General features: G+C 48.3%; 1 protein-coding gene and 1 long non-coding RNA gene across 6 annotated transcripts in view; both read right to left on the minus strand.

Moving 5' to 3' along the window:
• Positions 1–20,534, minus strand: part of APAF1 (apoptotic peptidase activating factor 1) — a 515,858-nt gene that overhangs the window by 247,290 nt on the left and 248,034 nt on the right. The window lies entirely within an intron of this gene.
• LOC147025565 (uncharacterized) overlaps positions 16,070–20,534 on the minus strand; it is a 29,020-nt gene continuing 24,555 nt past the window's right edge. For both annotated transcript variants that reach the window (XR_015059573.1, XR_015059574.1), the window contains exon 5: positions 16,070–18,663. This is a non-coding gene — a long non-coding RNA (uncharacterized LOC147025565). The remainder of the gene's footprint in view (positions 18,664–20,534) is intronic.

Consider the following 20,534-nt stretch of genomic DNA (forward strand, 5'->3'; position numbering starts at 1 on the left):
CTGGAGGCAGTCCGTGGTCCGGAGGGACTGTGAATGCCAACGAGATGCCATCCCTGACAGCGGGGCAGTTCTTCGCGGGTAACGTACTTCGAATAAAGGAAAGTACATGTCAGATAATTTTATTGATAGGCCTGAGGGGATCCTTTGCTTCGGGTCCCCTGCGGTTCGAGTCCGCTTTAAGCCTGCGGGCTGAATAGAGATCAGTGATCTCTGTACGGGGAGTTTGAGTCTTCGCCGTACCTTGAGCGAGTTCGGTACTCTGCTCACTGTGCTGTACTGAGTACAGCAAAAGAAAGGGGGGTTCGAGTCCCACCTGCGCAAAGAGAAGGGTTCGAGTCCCATCTCTCAGTGTGTGAGTGTGAGTAAAATGTGATTGTGTGTGAGGGTTATGTGGTTCAAACCAACACCAGACACTGTTTTATGCAGGCCCAACCCCATAGTTGCTTTATTATAGTGCTGGCTAGCATTTATTGTACTTTGAGCATTTAAAACGAAACGGAACATGTGCGAGTCCAATATATTTCACTGGAGTAAAACGTGCTCTATTGTGTATTTTGGCTTTGAAAGCTTGTGGGAGTGCATGTGTGATGGAAAATGGAGATAGAAATTGGTCGTCATCGTAGATTGTGAAGACTTTGGTTGAGGTGAGGTGCACACACCGATTCCAGAGGAAACGATGGTGACCGATTCTGCATATGTTGTTGATTCATTGTGCGGGACATGTTGTTGAGAATGTTTGTTTGTTTTGGGATGCTGTTTTGGCTTTGAACGCTGTACGTTGCATACATAATTAATGGATGGTCTCCTCAGAGTATCATCTGAATTACTGTTATAATAATAATAATAACAAGAGCTCAAGTGAGCACAATATACGCCCGAACAAGAAGGTATACACAGAATTGTGCTACAACATGGAAAACAGCATCCTGGTTGCCATGACAACCACGTTAGATGACTAATGTATGTCGCGACACACCGTCTGTACCTATGTACCAAATATGAAATGTGAAAGTTGCAAACTTTGGGAGTTAGAGTGCGGACAGGAACGGACAGACAGACAGACAGACACGGATGGACGGACGACCGGTATCACATAATACGCCTGACATATGTATGTGTGTATATATATATATATGTATGTATGTATGTATATGTATATGTATATATATGTATATATATATATGTATATGTATGTATATGTATATATATGTATATGTATATATGTATATGTATATATATATATGTATATGTATATATATATATATATATGTATGTGTATATATATGTATATATATGTATGTGTATATGTGTATATATATATATATATGTGTATATATATATGTATATATGTATGTATATATAATATGTATATATATATTGTTGTGGTTACCAAATTCGCAAACCACCATTCAGGTCCCTTAGGTGAGATATCTCCGTAAGTATATGTGTAGTTAGGCCCAAACCCGTTGTCTAGTGGGAATAAATGTTATTCATGCGTGCTGCGACTCTTCAGGATAGCCGTTTTTCTTTTACTATCTTTATTTTGGACCAACCGCCATTGTTACCACCACCAACCACAACACCCACCGCGGCACCGCTTCATGTCACACCTCGCAACCGTCGCATCGCCACCGTTCTTGCGCCGCTTGTGGGTACCGGTGTTGGACTCGTGCAGGGCGCGCGCCGAACAGCGTGTACAAAACCACGGATTTTCCACTTCAAAAACGACACACGCCCACTTTTGTTCCGTCCAATCGGTGAGCGAGGGGCGATTTGGCCCCGCCTCCAGGGCGTTGGAGGGCGATCGCAATATGCAAATTTATGGATCAAAAAGCATTCACGCCCACTTTTCTCGGGCCAATGGGGAGCGAGGTGAAAGGTCGAAGGCAGGGGGTCAAAGATGAGAGAGCGAAGCCACGGGGCTTATATAAGCGACCGCGTTCGTCAAGTCAAGAGAGTTAAGACTTCGCAGTCGGTGGAGTTGGGAAGAAGAAGCAAGAAGGAGTTGGTCGTCGTCGTGTGCGTTGGAGTCGGAGCAAAGGGGACGGAGCTGTGGAGAGGCGGCGAGGGCAGACGAGGGGGTGCTCGCGTCGTGCAGGGAGCTGCACACCAGGGAGGCCGACGGCGCGACCTGGCCGAGGTGGAGACGCTCGTCGCGGGACTCGAGGCAGAGTAGAAATCCTCCTTTCCCCCGAGCATCAGCAACCCCCTCCTGTTTCCCCCCGTGCTGAGATAGTGCGACCAAGGGGGCCCCTTTCCCACCCCCTACCAGACACTGTCCGCGAGGCCCGCGGAGTTGAGGCACCATCGCCGCTCCGCGTCTCATCACCAGACGGGTAGGCCCGACCCGGTCTCGGCCTCAGGCCCGCCTCATCTTTGAGGGTGTTCTTTTCTTTTGTTTTTGGGTATGTGTTGTCGGCGCCGTCTGTGAAGTAAAATTGTATAAGTGTTGCCGTGTGCTCGCGTAATCGGTATTAGATCTGCATTGTCGCATTTGCTTTTTGTGTAAAATTGCATTGTGTTTCTTTTCCTTTTCTATGTGCTTTTGGTGGAATTGAATATGTGTGCTTTCCGTTCATCGCGAATAAATGTGCTTTGTGTTGAACTGTTTCCCGCTTCGCTTCGTCATTTCTTTCATTGAATCCTCATCTTGCTTCACGTAAAGGGTTGGTAGTGGGCTGAATACGCCCGATAATTAATCGAACCGTCGAGGTCAACGAATAACACCGCTCGGTTATCCCGATAGTACGGAACGGGTCGCTTAAGTGGCCCGTGTCCGAAGTCGACCTGCGGCGAGGTGCGATCGCCCGGTCTACCCTCCGTGTGGGTACTTAGGTAGGTCGAATTTGGCGAGCAACCCTATCCCACGCGGGGGCTGATTGGCTCGATCGCGGTGAGACCGAAAGGTCCACCCGTGACTGGTTCCCGGCGTTAGTCCGAGAGGGTCACGACTGGATTGTCCGTCCGGTGGGCGACGTGCCGCGATTCGAGTTACGTGGCCGTCAGCACGCCGGCGGGCGCGAATCCGTAACACTGGTGTCAGGTCGTGCGATACAAATCCATCGCCCTCCTCGCGGCACTGGTATCGGAGAACAGGAAAACGGGCTCTCCTGTCTCCGGCTAAATTCACGGGAATCGGTCCAGGGGTGAGAGAAGCGACCCCCGATTTCCTCCAAATTACGAGCGAGTTAAATTAACCCTTCACGAGAAGCAAGATGGCGTCTCAAGGCGAGCGGGAGCCGGGGGTATTAGAAATGGATGTAGAATGTGTAGAATCCATGGCCCAGGATGGAATCCCCGTGCAGGAACATGAACTCCCCAAACTGAGCCCAGAGCCCGAAATAGGTGCGGCAGCGGCCGCCGTGTATGACACCTCCCCTCCCCCTTTCCACCAAAACCCCCTGATCCTTGCCGAAACGGCTCACCCAAGCGCACCCGACATGGCCCAGCTATTCGCCATGCTGGTGGCTATGACAGCGAGGATGGATGCAGATGCACAAAAGATGGATGCGTATACACAAAGGATGGATGCGTATACACAAAGGATGGATGCGTATACACAAAAGATGGATGCGAATACACAAAAAATGGAAACAAATATGAAGGAAGAAACTAAAAAGCTGCGGGGTGAGACGCAGAACATGGGCCGATGCCTGCAGGCGGGCATGAAGGCCGTGACCAGGGAGCTGGGAATGGCGACTCCACGTGTGGGAGCAAACGAGCTGGAAGGGGGTGCAACGGCTGACAGGCCCGCGGTGGAGGCGGGTAAAAAAATAATTCGGGGGGCGTGTTGGGCGAGGGTCGTGACAGAGGAATCGACGGTGACCAAGAGGGAAAAATTAAATGGGGAGACCAAAACGTGTGAGACGAGACACGAGGTGACGACGACAGAAACTTATAAATGTATAGAGACACGGGAGATAGAGAGTGAATTGGACGGGGTAAGTGACGCACACACACACACGGAGGTAGTGGAGGATAATGGGGGTGAGCTCGCGGAGCGTGTAGAGACCCAGTGCGAGCACCTGGATGGCCTCCTCCAGGAACGAGGGGAGGGAGTATGCCCCCTTGAGGCGAGTCACGACCAGGTGAGTTCGGTCGTGCTTTGCGAGGTTGAGGGGAGGAGTGCTGTGGACGGGTGCACGGAAAGCTTGGGGGGTATAGAGGCCCCGGAGACCCTTGTGGGGACACGAATCCCCAGTGTGGTTGTCCCTGTGTGTGTGGTGCAAGGTGTGAGTGCGTCCCCGTGTGTGGAAGCGACCCCGTGTGTGGTGTGGTGGCGATGGTGCCAGAGTACGTGCTTCCCAGCACACGGTGTGTGGATGAGGCACCGTGTGTGAGTGAGGCCGGGTGTGTGGATGAAACGGCCAGTGTGGATGAGGCACCGCGGGTGAGTGCCCCCGCGTGTGTGAGTGAGGCACGGAGTATGGATGAGACACCGCGGTTGAGTGCCCCGCGTGTGTGGATGAGGCACAGCGGTTGAGTTCCCCCGCGTGTGTGGATGAGGAACCGCGGTTGAGTGCCCCCGCGTGTATGAGTGAGGCACGGTGTGTGGATGAGGAACAGCGGTTGAGTGCCCCCGCGTGTGTGGATGAGGCACCGCGGTTGAGTGCCCCCGCGTGTATGAGTGAGGCACGGTGTGTGGATGAGGCACAGCGGTTGAGTGCCCCCGCGTGTGTGAGTAGTATGGTTTGTGTGAGTAGTGAGGCACGCGTGAGTGAACGGCCGAGTGCAAGGGAGACCGTGTGTGTGAGAGAGCGGTATGAGAGGGAGATGTCAGTTGGCATGCGGGAGCACGCAGCCGCGTCTCCCGGTGTGAATGTGATGGAGTGGAGTGTGAGCGTCGTAACACGCAGGTGTGCGTGGGTGGAATGGAGACGGAGACTGCGACAGAGGAGAGAAAGCCGAGTAGCGGCTGTAGTTGTTTCGGGGACCGTGCCGGGTTCACCCAGCAGTGAGCACGAGGTTCGTGCTGTGCAACGCACGAGACCACCACGTGCTCGCTTGCGAGAGTGAAGTCCCGGTCCGGAAACGCACGCGGTGGATTTGCCGATCCCGCGGACGGACAAAGTTTAGGCAGGTAAATGGATTTGGACCGGACGGGTTCTCCACGCGATCGTGTGTGTTAAGCTCCAACGGGCAAAGCACATGTGTTCGCGTGGGGAACCCCTCGAGACGTGGGGCTTGTGTTTTTTTTTATGCGCACGGTGACGCCATGGCTGCACGTGGGGTTGGAATCCGGCAGGAGGGGTATCTCTGCCGGATGGTACCGTCCAAGGAGGGACGAGGTACACGTGCAGCTGCATGACGTCACGGGCAGGTGTAAAGTGCGCGAGCTCTGAGTTGCCGCGCAGGTGCTGCGCATAGAAAAAAAAAAAAAAAAAAGCAAGCCTCACTTTCGGGTGCACAGGATTCCTGGGCAAGGGGTGGAAGACCCCCTTACCCGGGGCACAGGATGTAAACTAGTTAGGGGGAAGGGTTAGCTTAGTTAGACCGACTTCATGGGGCAGGGGTAAGTCCTCATGGAGTCCGTGGAATGGATTAGGTAGAGGGATTTAGTGAGCTTTAGGTTGGGAAAGTTATTTTAGAGATTTGGAGACAGTGACAGACAGTGAATGTGTAGAGGGGACGTAGCTTAGCTACGTAGTGTTAAAAGGAACGTGCTGTAGTTTAAGGGACGACGTGGGAGCACGAGTTAGTTAGGGGAGGTAGTTAGGAGGATGGCAGAGTTCAGTGGTGTGTGTGTTGAAGAGTAGTTGGTGAGTTGTGAGGTGAGTACTTGGCGAGTGAGTGAGGCCAGCGGGTCTGTGTGTATGGAGCGAATGGGGAATGCATGGTGCGATGAGTGATTGGGGGGAGGAGTGACTCCCACCCAAGGGACCCCGGGGTCAGTGTAGAGTGAGTTAGCTGGGTTAGTCAAATTGAAAAATGGAGGTCGTTTTGTTGTTGGTGGGAAAGTAGGCTCGAGACCCATTTGGAGGGGTGTAGGAGCCCTGTTGACGGGCTTGGGAGCGTGGCTGCGAAAGGTGAGTATCGCTGAGTGGGTACCCCAGGCACCAGGCTAGTCGGCCGCGGTAGGCCATGGGCCCATGGGGGGCCGGGATAGAGTCGTGGGCACGGGTGCGCCTGCTTGGTGCGGGGGCCCGGGGCACCATTAGCCGCGTGGGCAGTGTTGTGGGCATGGGTGACCCTCGGAAAGGGGCCCGGGAAGCCAGCCTGCCACGTGTGCGTTTCAGGGGAGGTGCCATGGGGGGCACTCCCCGGTGTTAGGGAGCTGGTAGGCTCGGAGGCAGTGTAGTGCCCAGGGGTGCCATAGCGGGAGATTCGGCAGAGGGTCGTGCCTGCAAAAGGGGGCCACGTGTCCCAGCCATGAGACCGTGTGAGGGCACGGAGAGGAAATTGGGGGGCGAGGCCCGAAATTGTGAGGACACCAACATAGGCGACGGGAATCTGGGTTGTTAGAACCAATAGTTTAAGCGAGAGGCGCTTGTTGAAAGCCCCGGGGTAGTTTAACTGTTAAATGGATAGGGTAGATTAGGAGATGTACCCCTCCGCACCATCCATCCCTTCGCTCTCGTCGTGGGCCGCTGGACCCACTTTGGGTTAGATCGCCGAACTCTGGGGAGGCCATTCTGAGGCTTCGTTGGGCCTCGACACAGGATGCTAGCTCTCCCTTATTCCCCTCCGGGAAGGGAACGTAGGGGTTGGGAGTAGGCTAGGTGACAGGATAGGTTAGCCGAACAAGGACAGTAAAGGGGGTTAGGGGACGATTTATAGTGGGGAAGTAAAAAATAAAAACAACAAAAAAATAAGTGGGGGCTAAATTGGTTTTTCACAAATTAAGGGAGTGGGTATGTACAGTGACAGGCAAAGGCGATAGGTTGGGAGGGAGACAGGTAGGTAGGTCCGAGCCCGCCTTCCAAGTGGCCAGCACCACCGCACTCCCTCCACCAACTTCCACTGACGGCAAAAGCTGGCCAGCTTCATCTGCCAGCTGGCTGTTTTTCTTCAAGGCCTGTGCCGGCCAGTTCATCTGCCGGCTGTGTTGGCCTGCAGCGGCCTTCTTCTGCGGGCTGTGTTTGCCTGCTGCCTTTGTCATGCCATGCCCACTGCCCATGTTCACGAGCCCCGTTCAATTTTTGCTTTGCCCCCCCCCCCCTGTTCATTGCCATGTGCGCCAGGATCGTAAAAGCAACAGTTTGCAAGCTGCAAGAACTGCCCTGTTGGCAGCTACAACACGGGCCTGCAGTGGCGGCCCGTGCACCGTGTTTGTGTTCATGCATCCATTCGTTGTGCTCATTGCGTGTGCCACTTGAGCTGGCACGGAGACTGCGTTGTGCGGCCCATGCACCGTTGTGGTTCACTGCGTTCAGTTCAAAAGGGAAGGCCTTGGACTGCGTGTGAGCAGCCAGCCACGTTCCCTGTCACCTGCATTGTTTGAGCCAGAGACTGCATGCGAGCAGCCTGGCTCCCTGCTAACTGCTTTTCTTTTGCAGAGTTCAGTGATCCTGGGCCATGGTGTAGTGTAAAATTTGTAAGTTAAGGTTAAGATGTACTGTAAATATGAGTGTGCCCCCGGCATGTCTGTCTTAGCGCCGGCAATTTTATTTAAGTCGTCCGTGTGAGTGAGTTTGTTTTAGGTAGTTACGCAGCCCTCAGGTTATTTATTTTGGGGACACGAATACCATGAATGTCGCACTCAGGGATCCGTAGATAAAATGTACTAGGGGAAAACTACACATGATTGCACACGAAAATTTGACGACTCGGGACGAGTCTGTAAAAAGGGGAGGGGGTAGTGTTGTGGTTACCAAATTCGCAAACCACCATTCAGGTCCCTTCGGTGAGATATCTCCGTAAGTATATGTGTAGTTAGGCCCAAACCCGTTGTCTAGTGGGAATAAATGTTATTCATGCGTGCTGCGACTCTTCAGGATAGCCGTTTTTCTTTTACTATCTTTATTTTGGACCAACCGCCATTGTTACCACCACCAACCACAACATCAACCACCCACCGCGGCGCCGCTTCACGTCACACCTCGCAACCGTCGCATCGCCACCGTTCTTGCGCCGCTTGTGGGTACCGGTGTTGGACTCGTGCAGGGCGCACGCCGAACAGCGTGTACAAAACCACGGATTTTCCACTTCAAAAACGGATCAAAAACGACACACGCCCACTTTTGTTCCGTCCAATCGGTGAGCGAGGGGCGATTTGGCCCCGCCTCCAGGGCGTTGGAGGGCGATCGCTATATGCAAATTTATGGATCAAAAAGCATTCACGCCCACTTTTTCTCGGGCCAATGGGGAGCGAGGTGAAAGGTCGAAGGCAGGGGGTCAAAGATGAGAGAGCGAAGCCACGGGGCTTATATAAGCGACCGCGTTCGTCAAGTCAAGAGAGTTAAGACTTCGCAGTCGGTGGAGTTGGGAAGAAGAAGCAAGAAGGAGTTGGTCGTCGTCGTGTGCGTTGGAGTCGGAACAAAGGGGACGGAGCTGTGGAGAGGCGGCGAGGGCAGACGAGGGGGTGCTCGCGTCGTGCAGGGAGCTGCACACCAGGGAGGCCGACGGCACGACCTGGCCGAGGTGGAGACGCTCGTCGCGGGAATCGAGGCAGAGTAGAAATCCTCCTTTCCCCCGAGCATCAGCAACCCCCTCCTGTTTCCCCCCGCGCTGAGATAGTGCGACCAAGGGGGCCCCTTTCCCACCCCCTACCAGACACTGTCCGCGAGGCCCGCGGAGTTGAGGCACCATCGCCGCTCCGCGTCTCATCACCAGACGGGTAGGCCCGACCCGGTCTCGGCCTCAGGCCCGCCTCATCTTTGAGGGTGTTCTTTTCTTTTGTTTTTGGGTATGTGTTGTCGGCGCCGTCTGTGAAGTAAAATTGTATAAGTGTTGCCGTGTGCTCGCGTAATCGGTATTAGATCTGCATTGTCGCATTTGCTTTTTGTGTAAAATTGCATTGTGTTTCTTTTCCTTTTCTATGTGCTTTTGGTGGAATTGAATATGTGTGCTTTCCGTTCATCGCGAATAAATGTGCTTTGTGTTGAACTGTTTCCCGCTTCGCTTCGTCATTTCTTTCATTGAATCCTCATCTTGCTTCACGTAAAGGGTTGGTAGTGGGCTGAATACGCCCGATAATTAATCGAACCGTCGAGGTCGACGAATAACACCGCTCGGTTATCCCGATAGTACGGAACGGGTCGCTTAAGTGGCCCGTGTCCGAAGTCGACCTGCGGCGAGGTGCGATCGCCCGGTCTACCCTCCGTGTGGGTACTTAGGTAGGTCGAATTTGGCGAGCAACCCTATCCCACGCGGGGGCTGATTGGCTCGATCGCGGTGAGACCGAAAGGTCCACCCGTGACTGGTTCCCGGCGTTAGTCCGAGAGGGTCACGACTGGATTGTCCGTCCGGTGGGCGACGTGCCGCGATTCGAGTTACGTGGCCGTCAGCACGCCGGCGGGCGCGAATCCGTAACAATATATATATATATATATATATATATATATATATATATATATATATATATATATATATATATATATATATATATATATATATATATATATATATATATATATATATATATATATGATGCATTCAATTCATCTTGGGGTAACATGTTAAGTATTGGGGCCATTTTGGCTTAGTGCTGATAACGCGAAGGTCGCGAGCTCTCCCTGTAAGGACCAACACTTCTGTGTTTGAATCTCGGCTTGGCTATAGAGTGGAATGAAAGTGAAGTTCATTTAGGAGGCTCGCTATCGCCGGAATTGTGAGGGAAATCCTCTAATTACTCGGCCCGGCAGGGTAAAGTGTTGAGCAGCTGTTGGTGCGGCTAGAAGAGATTTATGGGTGCTGAGCCCTCGATCCGATTCATATGCAGATTCAAAAGGAAAAAGGTGGGGGCTACTGTGTTGAAATGCACATGCCATGCCCAGTGATGTCAGAAATGTTTCCAAAATTTTGATTTGAATTGTAACCATTGTACTTAAAAGATGTGATCTAAATGTAGAAATGTGATTTGGAATGGTTTTAAAGTGATTTGATGATGTTCAGCACATAGGGCGATTCACAGATGAATCAATTATCCCTCGGATGGACGTTGAACTAGGTGTGCTGTCTTCATTAGTGTGTGAATGTTAAAGTTAATAAATGACATTGGTGGATGGATGTTAAAGACAGATTCCTGCAAAAAAAAACTACTTCTGGGAAGGCAATGGCAAACAACCCAGTGTAACCCTTTGATCGATTCAGGCAGGCAAAATTCATTGCATCGATGAACGAAATCATGTTACCTCTTGCAATGATTGATCTGTTAACCAAGTGCATCACTGGTGAAGAAAATTGGGTTAAAATCCAGACAAAGCTGGTGCACAGACTGGCTGTCTAGTCCATTGCAGGCCTTATCAGAGGAGAAAACCCAAGGTCACGAAACTGGAATGTTTGTACTTTAGCGGCAGGGAAGAATAAATGTGTTCCCTACCTTGGATAGACGCTGAAGATTTTATTTTTGATTTATTGATTTTAAAAGAAAATATTTTATTGTCACAATAATAGACCATAAAGCTGATGAAGTGAGATTGGATGAATAATGCACTCAAAGGTGGAGTTTTAACCCATTGGCCATCAGGAGTAGCCATTCAGGAGAAAGAGGGACCAGTTGGGAGCTTCCAGCAGGTATCAAGTCATGATGCCAACAGCAGTTCAAATCTCCCATGCTTCCCCCACAACAGAGAAGAACCTCCAAAGAAAAAAAGATGGGAAAGGTTCCAGCTGCATGTGTGGACGGAGTGTTTTGAGCTGCAATTTAAATGCTAAACTGTATTTATTTGTCTTGATAAAGGAAATGGATTCATATTGAAAAGGTCAGAGGATGTGATTAGATGGCTCGTGTATGCGTGCTGGTTATATTGCAGCATGTTGCTGTTTTGGTGAGAGAGAAATGGACAAGATGGACAATGTCAGAGATTTAAAATGCTGATGGAATTCTGAATAGTGATGAGAGAGATTGGTTAAACATTATTTTTCCGAGATATTTCAGCTCCATTGACCATGAAAGAAATGGAGGCTCATCAGGTTAATGAAACAATGTTAGCATTTGGTATTGTTTCGACTGTTTGAAGAAATTTTGTAACAATGTTATCAAAGTTCTTGTTTCCAAAATGGACGCTCTGCAGCCAAAGTGTGATCTGCAGCTCGGCAACTTGAATGACGCCATGCCGACAACAACGGAGTGGAACTCTCATCATGGGGGGTTTGCAGAGCTGAGAGCCTGAAAAGACTTCCAAAAGAATCACTCTGTGACGACAATGATAGCCATGCTCCTCTTGTTTAATTACCCCTGTGAATTAATGTAAGAATGTGCAACTTGGCTTTGAATTATTTTGGGAATCTATTTTGTGAATTGTAATAACCTAGCACACAGATGTGTTTTGCACACACCGAGCCACAGCACATCAATGTGCTTTGTACCTATGGACCTTGTTAATCTGTTAATTGAGGATAGAAAAAAGTTACTGAGAATTTAATAAAGATAATAATATATTAAGTTAAGGTACTTGCATAATATTGAAAGAGGGTCTGCGTTATTAAATTGGTCAACATTACAGATTAGGAATCATAAGTTAACTGCAAGGCAAAATCAAGTTACGAGGTAAAACGGCATGGTATTTACATAAACATAATGCAGAATGGCTGGAAGAATGGTGAGATCAACAGCAATCATGAAATCAATTGAATGGAATTAGGAATTGTACCATGTAGTATAACTGTATTGCTCTCACTGATTAGGAGCTGGTACTGACCTGGCTGTAATTTAAATAAAATGCCTCTACAATTTGTAGAAAGACAAACAAAAGGATAAACAAGAAGTATGCGGAGTACGAAGGCATGACCATGAAATAAATGTTAAATCAGTCAGAACAAAAGAATTATATTATTGAAAAGAGTACAATGATGCTACAAGCCAATTTAAATATTACCTGTGTTATCTGCTGATTAATTAGACAGGTGCGTGATTTTGATTAAGTGGTTACTTATTGTACGTTTACTTAAGCAAGTTGGGGTATTTCTAACACCGACTTGACCATCTTTCATCAGTACGGAAGTGCTAAGTTAGCTGGAAATAAATAAATAATGGCAGTTACTCTGGAACTACTTGTGAATGAAACTGTGAATTGTTCAGCAGATATGAATGTTAAAATGGTAACTGTGCAAAGTCGAATCACTTTGGATTCGGTACTTGAAAGAAGCAGCTAAACTTTTTCATAATTCTTGTATAGATGATGGAATATTTTTTGGTGTAAGAATTAATTATTGATTGCAAATTGGAACCCTGATAAAGACTGTTGCCCTTTCTACATGGGAATAGCAAACGAGATGAATGATTTGAGTGTTCGTACAACTGAGATTTCTGTATATTTTTTGCATGTCGTTTAGGGAAATGACAAGGAAAGGGATGACATATTGATATTGCATATAATGCAAGTTGAATGCTTCTGTAAGAACCTTTGTCAGTCTTGTTGAAATACATGAGCCCATGACGTTTATGGATTGGCATGTTTAATCGATGCTTAACCTTGATTTTGTTTGTTTCGGAGTCTTGAGAGCAGTTGAACTATGCAGTGTACAATTTCATCTAATGAAGCTTTGGAAGAACTTCCACCGAAAGATCGGACGATGGGGAGAACCCAGATTTGGGTGATTGGGCATTCAACACGTGATCATGAAACTACCCCCTTCGTGAGGAGATGAGATGAGCGATGTGGTGGGAAAAAAAGAAAAGAAGAACCCACTGAAGAGAAGGTTGGGAAAGTCCTAATGTCGCCATTGTGTGATGCCAGGCAGGCCAGGCAAGCCTGGAGGAATGTCCTCAGCCACACTCACAAATTGCTGCTCTGCAAATACATCGTGAACTTGGCGTGGTTGCTTCAATGCACAACCAAGGCACTGAAGGTCCACACGGCGAGTCATCTGCAACGTGTTCAGTGGTGCGGGTGGGGCTCGTGCAGCCATTGTGGCTGCATCCAACGTGCACAGCTCGCTTGGTGAATCAAACCTGATTGCACAAACTGCTGCTACGAGGCCCCAAACTCTGCTGGGGCTGGATCTCTGTTCACCTCTCGAGTCCTTTTCGTCTCCTTCAACTCAGTTTCAGGCCCAAGCTCGTACCTGCCAAGATCTACCTTCTCTTCAGCTCATGGAGTGCTTCGACTGTGTTTCCTGTTAGGTGCTGCTCTATCTACACCCTGACCTGTTTATCTTCTGACTTCAGGCAGCATGTCTTTTCGATTTGTGACACATGCTGATGAACAGGCCATGAATTAAATAGAAACGCACTCACTCACCAAGCTGGGACACTGTTGAAATTGTCGTTATCCAGCATTCTTCTGAGATGAGCGCTCGCTGCCATTGTTGATTGAACTTTTGTAACGGATATCTTTTCTCCTCCAGGAACGGGGTATGGTGATCATGTGTAATATAATTATTCAAATTTTCCTGATAAGGAAAAAGGGGGGAATTGTGGGAGAAAATAATTATATTAATGTACTCTCAATTATAATTGTTGCTGGTGTTTTCTAAATTTAATTTTTATGATGTCAGTGATGCTTCCCTTTAGCCAAGAGTGTTTTGACATAAATGTTGATACAAGGAATGTCTTGCTATGGAACAAAGTGACCTGGTTGATAACAGCAACTTTTGCCGTAATTATGTCATTCGCTTTTCACCTAGAAGACACTTATCCCAGTTGGAGTTCTTTTGCTTAAGGCTTATCAGCCCCCTCCACTCTCCCAAAAGTATATAATTGCCAGAAAATGTAATCTTGGTTTTAGTGCAAATCATTGTAGATGTTTACCATCATGGAAGCTTGTACTCCTTGGTACCAAGTAAAATAATAAAATTATCTGATGTAATGTACTTTCCGTGTGTGGACAGTGAATTAATTGTGGCTTTCATTTGAGTAACAGGATTTATCACGAGTCGGTTAAAACGTGAACTACAAAATTCTACAACAGCGCGTTCCGCGAACAGAACGCGCGCAGTATGCAGCATGTGGAGCTTTGCGCATGCGCAGACATGGGAACCCCCGTTTGCCGAATTCCCCCGATTCTCGCCGCCATTTTAACCGTCCACGCGGCCGGCTTGTGTCCGACGTGGAACGTTTCCGGGCTGGAACGCGCAGGCCGTGCGCGAAATGCGCCACGGACCTCGCACACGCCGTCGCGCGAACCCGGCACGGTAACCAAATTAACCCTACACGGCGCAGAAGGCTCACCATCACCGTCTCCCGTCTGAAACTGTCCGAAGAACATTTCCATGCATGCACTCACGCACGCCATGACACTCGCACTATGCGCACGTTTCACTGCACATTTCGACACACTCGTACCTTTTACCACGCACACTGGGACAATCGCTTTGGAGATTCGTGTTAACACAAGGGGTCCGGGGGTCTCTATACCCCCCAAGCTGCATGTGCACCCATTCACAGCACTCATCCTCTCCACCTCGTTCGGCACGACCGGTCTCACCTCGTCGCGATTTGCTTCAAGGGAGCATATTTCCTCCCTTCGTTGCTGAAGGAGGCTATCCTGCTGCTTGCATCGGGTCCCAACACATTCCCCAAGCTCAACCCCATTGTCCCCTATTACTCCCATGTTTGTGTGCTCCTTTGTATCGTGTAGTTCCTCCTCTACCTTTTCTCTCTCCCACGTCTCTGTTCTTTTCGTCGTCTTATTATTTGTGTCTCCATCACCCCTTTTGTCTCATCGTGTTTTTTAGTTTCTTCCTTTATTTTTTTTATTATCCGCGTCTCCGTCACCCTTAATTTATCCGTCACCTCCATGTGTCTCGTCCTACACGTCTCCCTAATTATTGTGACGGCGTCTCTCGTCCCGACCTCCCCGTCTCCATTGCGGGTTGACAAACCTCCACACTCCTCCTTGGCTCGTTCGTTCTACCACGTGACGCCGCCATCTTGTGCTCCGTTGTCCGCGTTTCATCACGCGCAACCCGCCATTATGCCTTTCATCCCATCCAAGCTTGTCTGCAGGCCCAACCCCATGCACTGCATCTCACCCTGCAGTGTTTTGCATATTTGCATCCATCTTGCCCTTCATGTCATCCATATTGCCCTTCATTTCATCCATTTTTTTTGCGTGTTCGCATCCATTTTGTTTTCCATCCTTTGTGCATTTTCTGTCATCATCCTCATTAACATTTCCCCCAACCGGTTCATATCAGCCAACCGATGAAGCCGAATTGCCTCGGTCGGTCGCGGTTTCGCTGGGGGTCGGGAGGGGGGTTTGGCGGAGGGGGCGCTCCAGCACCGCCACTCCCACTGTGCCAATTTTGGACTCCGAATTTATTTGCGGGGAAAGTTCCTGCATGGGGGTGTCCTGCACGGTGGTTCCGTCCTGGACCATGGGTTCATCTACATTTATATCTAAACCCACCTGTCTCGGCTCGTCTTGGCTGGCCATGTCGCGTGTTAGGAATAATTTAAAACGCTCTCAATTCAGGGAAATGGGGGGGGGGGAGGTTCACTCCCTACACCCCTGATCCGAATCCGTCAATTTCGCTACGGAGGCCGAATCGCACTCCTGACTACCAAATGTTGCGGATTCGAACCTGCAAATTTGCGCAGGTGCATGGGTTCACACCCCACTCCTGACTACCAAATGTTGCGGGGCCAGGCATCAGCCGCGAGCACGACCGCTAGATGGAGCAGTAGCGTCGGCTCGACCGATCACCCGGAATTTAGGTCGTCACTCCGGAGCCAACGGGTCCTCTATCGGACTGAAGTTCACCAATGGATAGACCACGTGGGGTGGGGTCGATTGCCAATTTCAATTTACCTAAATACCCATGTGGTCCAACTACCGGGGGAATTCACCCTCGACGGAACTCGTACGAAAAGGAGCCGCTTAGCGCGCTCGTTCCGTGTGCGATTCCGATCGGTTTAATCGCCAAGAACCGTCGGTTCAAATGTCCCCTTAGGGCCGTAACAGCTTTTACTAATTCTCAATCACGCGTCATGTCGAACCAATGAAAGAAACGCACAACGAGCTGATACATTGAACAAATAGGGATATTTATTTACAATAGGCTGGGAGGGGAACACAAAGAGCAGAACTAAACTGACTAAAGCAAGGCGAATATATACAGCACAAGCATTTAACAGTTTTCTACTTCGAGGATGGGCCCACGGACGCACACGCACACGCACACGCACACGCACACGCACACGCACACACACACACAGTGGTGGCTGCTCGGAGGGTAGTGGAGCTAAAGGCCAGGGTCTATTTTGGACCTGTCCGCCTCGTGTGGTCTTCAGGGATGACTCAGTTCGGTGCCCGTCCCGGCCACCAAAACCTCGACTCCTGGCTCGATCTTTCAGGAGGAGGAGGAGGAGGAAGATGGTTCCAGAGGGCAGCGGCAAGACCAGTCCAGGCCTTTGGAGATGAGCGCTCCCACAACACAAGCGCTCTAACCGATGAACGCTACAGCAAGGTGGGTGCTCCTTCCTTGCTTCTCGCTGGCTGGCTCCTCTCTCGCTTGCTCCCTCCTTTCGCTTCTCCCTCCTTTCGCTTTTTATCAAGCTTCCTTCCTCTCCTTTTATGCGCTTCGGCGCACTCCCCCTCCCCATTCTCAGCTCGCGGAGAATCTCAGGACGGGGGATCGTTGCTCTTCGCTGCAGCGTTGCTTTCACCGTCATTCTTGTTTACGTCGCTGCAGACTCGCCCCAACGGTCATTTCTGTTTTCGTCGCTGAAGATGAGGTTTTCCTAAAATAAATCACAGCACATTTACATTGATTTACCCATTAGACAAGGGAAGGAAGCTATCTATAAAACACATACTTACCAATATAACTGAGCTTTAGGAACCTGGATGTTGTGTGTGATCGTTTTCCAAATTCGCAACAGGTGGTCTTTCCATCCTCTACCGTCTCCTCTCCCGTCTCCCCCCCCCCTGCTCTATCTGCAATATGTCCCCCCCCCCATATTTATGCAGTGCGCTCAAGGTCTGCCAAAAATCCCCTTCTGGTGAAACTGCCAAAATCACGAATCACCGCTCACCTTCACGCTTTCATTCCTCTTTTTTTTCAAAGCTCAGGAGCAAACTCCCTCACACTCGCTTCAATCCCACTCCTCCCTCCAGGTCTTCAAAACAGCTGTTCACCACCATCTCATATCTTTCCTCATCCAAAACCTTGATCTTTTCTACCCCCGTTAATCTAACCCATACCCAATGCCTTCAAATTCCCTGCTTTTCTTCCTGAAATCCCTGTAGCACCACCTTGTTTACCCCGTGTACCACACCGCATCCCTCTCCCTTCCACAGATCTAATGTCTCTGTTCCCCACTGTTTTATGCTTCTCTCTCCCACCCCTCTCGTCTCCTGCTCCCCTTGTTATATGTTCTGTGTGTTAGCTCTTAAACAAGCCTTGACAATGTATAGGAAAAAAAAATTCATGAACTCCCATGGGGGTATTTTGGGTAATATTTGATGACCTCATTGGTGAAGGGGTATTCCAGCCATAATTTGTTGAATCAAAATCCTTTTTTGAAAAATCTGAAAAACTTCATGCGTCTGATTTACGACCCGATGTGAGCGAAGAAGTCAATTTATGACGTCATCAGTCACGTGGTCTGGTGGCCAAATTGGAATGAAAAAACGTTTAAAAAAAAAAAAAAATCTTCTTCTCCAGAACAGCGTAACAGATCGAAAGCGAAATTTCAAACATTTGATCTACTGGATCTTGAGAATCGAGTTTGAATTGTTTTTCATATTCACCTCCGTTGACGCAATTTTTAGCCTTAATGTGAAAAAAGTGGTGAATGTTAAATATTCTAATAAATATAATCAATAAAGCTATGGAGAATGAATTAACACCAGGTGGGGTTGACAATGCCAGTCATCCTTCCGAGGTCGTCAAAATGAGTGCCAGCTTGCTGGTATCCTGTGTCGGAGTGGTGACCCTTCCAGGATTGTACCCAATAGCCAAGGAGACCGCTAAGGCAGCACCGACGCTCTGTACAGAGTATGGTCCCAATCTCCTCCTGTCCTTCTTTGTCATCGCTCAACTTTAAAAATTAAAATAACTCCTGTAATCAGATCATGTGTATAAAGTTTAGAATTTGTGACAAATGTACCCACAATGCCTGTCACCTGATTCTTCAACCATCCGCTGTGAATGGCTGTAAAATATATTGATTCAACCATAAACTGATAACCATCTCGAACTGATGTTAATCCAAATCCTCATCCACTGTGATTGGTTGAATGAAGCTTGTCCCATCATTTTAATCAGCCCTTTTCACTGCAGACAAGCGACCGTGGACACAGAACGAGGAACCATCTGAAGAAAATCCACGATGAGAAGGACATCGTTAACTTTCAGGAGGAACCAGCGGATTACAAAGTTACAAACAACATGACTTCCTCTCGATCAAGTTCCCAATGATCAAGACTCGGCTCTTTGAGAACCAGCGCCGAGTGCAGATGGGTAAAGTTATTCGACCTCGAATGGGTCCTGATGGTGGCACATCATGCGATACGAGTTTGAAATCAACCAGGAAAACGTCTCCACGTTGTGATGTTGTGGAACCTTCACATGGTCTTGAGAGAAGTGGGTTGAAGAGTAATTTCCTGGTGGATCCTGCCAAGGCAGGGGCAATCATCATCATCATCATCATCATCATCATCATCCAACCAGGTTGCAAAGGACACCGAGGGAGAAACGACTTGAAAAAGAAGCGCTGAAGTGCAACAATCATCCAGGTAAGAAACCACATTTTACAAACATTTTACCAATCTCTAAACTATGAAATAATCTACGGTGATGAAGATGTAAGTTTTGGATTGACCTCGCCGATGTTCCCACCTGAATCCATTGTTCATGATTCCTCCAGTTCAATCACATAAAACACGTTCACCTCTCCATTACTTACAGATATCCTTGTAATTTATATAAAATTACACTCAACACTTTCAATATTTACCCCGCACGCACGAAGCGAAACGGTGCGGTTTCGCAATCGGTTCATGTGTGTCTGTCCATCTTATCAGTTCGTGTGTGTCTGTCCATCTTATCAGTTCGTGTGTGTCTGTCCATCTTATCAGTTTATGATAAAGGAACAACTTATTTAAATTGAATGTTATATTTTGAACACTAATAGGAAGACGAGTTTCGTGTTTCACAAAAATTTGTGTCTCAATTTGTCCCGATTGTCCACGTGCACATATCTAGTCATATTCAATCTAAACAAGAAACGTCGTAAATATTGTACGTCACTTATTGGTGAACAATTCTTGAACACCGCTCCTTCCCAAAGTCCATATCCAGGGGATGCAGGACGTCATCGCCGGGGTCCGAAGGAACGGAGTACTCGGTTTTCACTCCGTTTGTCTGTCTGTCTTTGGCCGGGCGATATCTCACCCATCCTTTGAGCTGGGAAGCTGAAATTTGAGGAGAAAAGTGAAGATGTTGTTTGGCAAAATAATCAATTAATTGATTAATAATTACTTAATTATTCTCGATTTATTAATTCGTTATTTATTTTCTTTCTCGTCTGGGTAATATCATCGGGCACCTTTTTGAGTGAGGAAGCTGATATTTGGATACGACGGTGAACAAGCGATTTGGCTGTAAAGAGTATAATTGATTCATCAATTAATCGATTAATTATTATTCATTTTTCAATTAATATCCATTTTCAAAAAGTTAGATTCAAGTGAAACACAGTGGTGGTTTTGATTTCCTATTACCAATTTATCAGTAAATTAATTCTTTCACAATTATTATTAATTTTAATTAAGCAATTAATCAATTGATTATTGTACACCAGTCCTATTTCCGTCTGCATGAACTGCATGGCAGCATCACCGGGCACCGAAGGCGCCCCAACAATGTCGTGCGCTGGAGGATATGTTATTGGGTCGCCAAAATATGTGACACTTATTGTCAATAATTCTGTCTTTGTTTGGATGTTTGTTCGTTTGTCATCAGCATAATTGGTACTAAACGTGGGCGGATTTTGACCAAACTCGGGTGGTAGGTACATCTTGTGACCTTGTACTTTGGAAATTGTGATGGTTGCTCGGGACGCTTTGGTTCCCCAGCAACAACCGAAAAACCTTAAAAATCGGTACCGTTCACGCGAAATCAATTCCGAAAGCCATTATCCCACGTAGGGTTATGATATTTGGCACGAATAATCTACAGGTGATGCTCTATCAAATATATATTCCGGTTTTTGTGATATATGGAATACTTTACCCGCAACGCCCCCTACCATTAGGGTATGCGCGAAAATTGAAGGCCCCCTAGCGACCAGGTGAGTGCATCGATACGAATGAAACTTTGCAGGTTCATGGTACTCATTGAGTACTATGACTTTGCCTCAGGACATATTGACCGATTTCGCTTAGGTCAGGGGTCAAAGGTCAATTAGTGCAAAAATCGATAATATGCGAGAGCTGGAGGTGCCTTCGCGCCAAATGCTGCTCCTCCTAGGGTTATGGTCGGAT

This window comes from Eptatretus burgeri, chromosome 6, assembly GCF_056783735.1.
Source record: "Eptatretus burgeri isolate ZD-2024b chromosome 6, Ebu_testis_v1, whole genome shotgun sequence".
In the NCBI taxonomy this organism is placed as follows: Eukaryota; Metazoa; Chordata; class Myxini; order Myxiniformes; family Myxinidae; genus Eptatretus; species Eptatretus burgeri.